Source organism: Carya illinoinensis, chromosome 14 (assembly GCF_018687715.1).
Source record: "Carya illinoinensis cultivar Pawnee chromosome 14, C.illinoinensisPawnee_v1, whole genome shotgun sequence".
NCBI classification, from domain to species: Eukaryota; Viridiplantae; Streptophyta; class Magnoliopsida; order Fagales; family Juglandaceae; genus Carya; species Carya illinoinensis.
Genome location: NC_056765.1, coordinates 22,953,274 through 22,955,546, shown reverse-complemented (window position 1 = coordinate 22,955,546; position 2,273 = coordinate 22,953,274). Strand labels below are relative to the sequence as shown.

General features: G+C 35.4%; 1 non-coding gene across 1 annotated transcript; it reads left to right on the top strand.

Moving 5' to 3' along the window:
• Nucleotides 1-249: 249 nt before the first annotated feature.
• Nucleotides 250-357, top strand: LOC122295323. The gene has a single exon (XR_006237978.1). It is a non-coding gene; the product is annotated as a small nucleolar RNA R71 (small nucleolar RNA).
• Nucleotides 358-2,273: the final 1,916 nt, after the last annotated feature.

Below are 2,273 nucleotides of genomic sequence, written 5' to 3'. Positions count from 1 at the left end.
AGGTTATCTTCTTCCCTGAGATGGTAAATTCCACCACCATTTAGGTTTCCTGTAGGTCGTGACCTATTTGTGCTCTTAGTAGCACTAGGTCCAGTCCAAGTGTGAGCTTTTTTAGCAAGCTCATTGAGGTATTCTATGGCTTCATCAGGATCTTTCTGTAAGAACTCACCATTACACATCATCTCCACAAATTGACGCTCTCTAGGTGTAAGTCCCTCATAAAAATAGCTCACTAAGCGCCAATTCTCATACCCATGGTGAGGACACATACTCAATAGCTCCTTAAATCTCTCCCAAGACTGATACAAAGTCTCACTGTCCTTTTGTACAAAGGTGGAGATTTGTCTTTTTAAAGCATTGGTCTTATGTTGGGAAAAGTATTTATTAAAAAAGACTTGAGTCCTCTCATTCCATGACCCAATAGATCGTGGTCTCAAAGAGTATAGCCAACTCTTAGCTCTATCCTTCAAAGAGAAAGGAAAGAACTTAAGTCTCATAATGTCATCAGTTGCATTTTGACTATGAAAAGTCGCAACTACTTCCTCAAACTCCCTAATGTGCACATATGGATTTTCATTTTCCAAGCCATGAAAAGTAGGGAGTAACTGTATCATCCCTGTTTTAAAATCCAATTGGCGAATATTAGCTGGAAACATGATGCATGATGGTGTGGCTGTGCGTGTAGGGTGGAGGTAATCCTGAAGGGTCCTAGTGGGTTGATCTTCATGTTCACTCATTTTCTCAAAATTAGAAGAATTATCAAACAAATGATCAGAAAAATTAAACTCTGACTCTGACACAGGTCTACAAGCAAACCGACCCAAGGCGTCTCTATACCTGTGCACGCAAGGTAGAGAAAAACCCAACACTAAAAAAAAAAAAAACTACAAAAAGAAAAAGAAAATAAAAAAAAAGATGCAGCAAGCTAAAATAGGGAACGAAGTTACCGCCTTTACAAACTGTTGAAAAGAAAAACTATCTCACAATTCTTCTACCGTCTCCCTGGCAACGGCGCCAAAATTTGATTACGCCCAAAGAATAACGCGGTAGTTGTAGCACAGTTTTGGGGTGTCGATTCCACAGGGAGACAAATTAAAAGAATAGCAAGAGGAACAAAGAAACTAAAGAAAAAATATTAAATAAGTAATAGAGAACAAAGATTAATTTTTAATGTAAATTCAAGTAAAGCAAAGTGATTAACAGAAAAAGTACTCAAATTTAACAAACAGTAGAGCGTCAGGAATCCCTTGCACAAATATGGTATTTTAATTATTCTTAATTCATTGGATAACTCAATTAGGAACTCAATTCCCACAATTCCCAATTGGAAGGTATAGATTTATAAACCAGACTTAAATCAAATGTAACCCTTTGAAAAAACATTCATCACTTTTAAAAAACGTGAATTACTACCCCTATTGATAAAATTCAATGACGACAATATACTCAGGAAGCGATATTGCAGCAAAAAACTAAATCAATATAGATAAATAATTGATCCAAACATAATCAAAGAACTAATCCATTCAATAGAAAAAGCATGACTGAATCCATAAACACAATAAATTCTATGATTATTCGGAGAAGAAAACATCAACGATGAATTGAGAATGGTAAAACAAAAGAGTTTTAGCAATAGAAAATCAAATACATGAATTAAGAATAAATTAGAAATACCATTTAATGTGCAAGTTCATCCCTAACCCTACTTGAGAATTTATTTACCCATAAATATAATGGACAACAAAAATCTCCAGAGAAAACTGAAGCAAACGGTGGCCATGGAAGTGATTTTCTCCTCTCTTCAGATCTGCCTCTTGTGCCTCTTCCTCCCCTCCATTTCGTGCTAATGATATGCTTATATAGGGTAAGAAAGAAACCCTAATGTCCTTTTGATTTCCGCATAAAAAATCGCCTAAATTTTATGACTTATCTTGGCAGCCACGTACAGCCTTCAGAAGTTCGAATTTGGAAATTCTTATTAGAGACAAAGTTATAGCCCTTTAAGATATCTTTCCAATGCATCAAGAATAGAATCAATCCGATATATGAGTAAAAAGATACAGTCAAAAGACTAAAGTATATCCAGATTGTCTCTTAGCGAATTTCGGACTTGGACTTCTTGTGGTTTCATTTTGTGATTTTTTTCTTTTTCTTTTCTTCCAAATTGCTCTCAAACCCCATGAATTTCCTCCTTTGAATTTGGCTGGGCTTGACTTGCTCTTTTATAAACTCTGAAATTAGACATAAAAAAACTGCTTAGGAGTATCCCA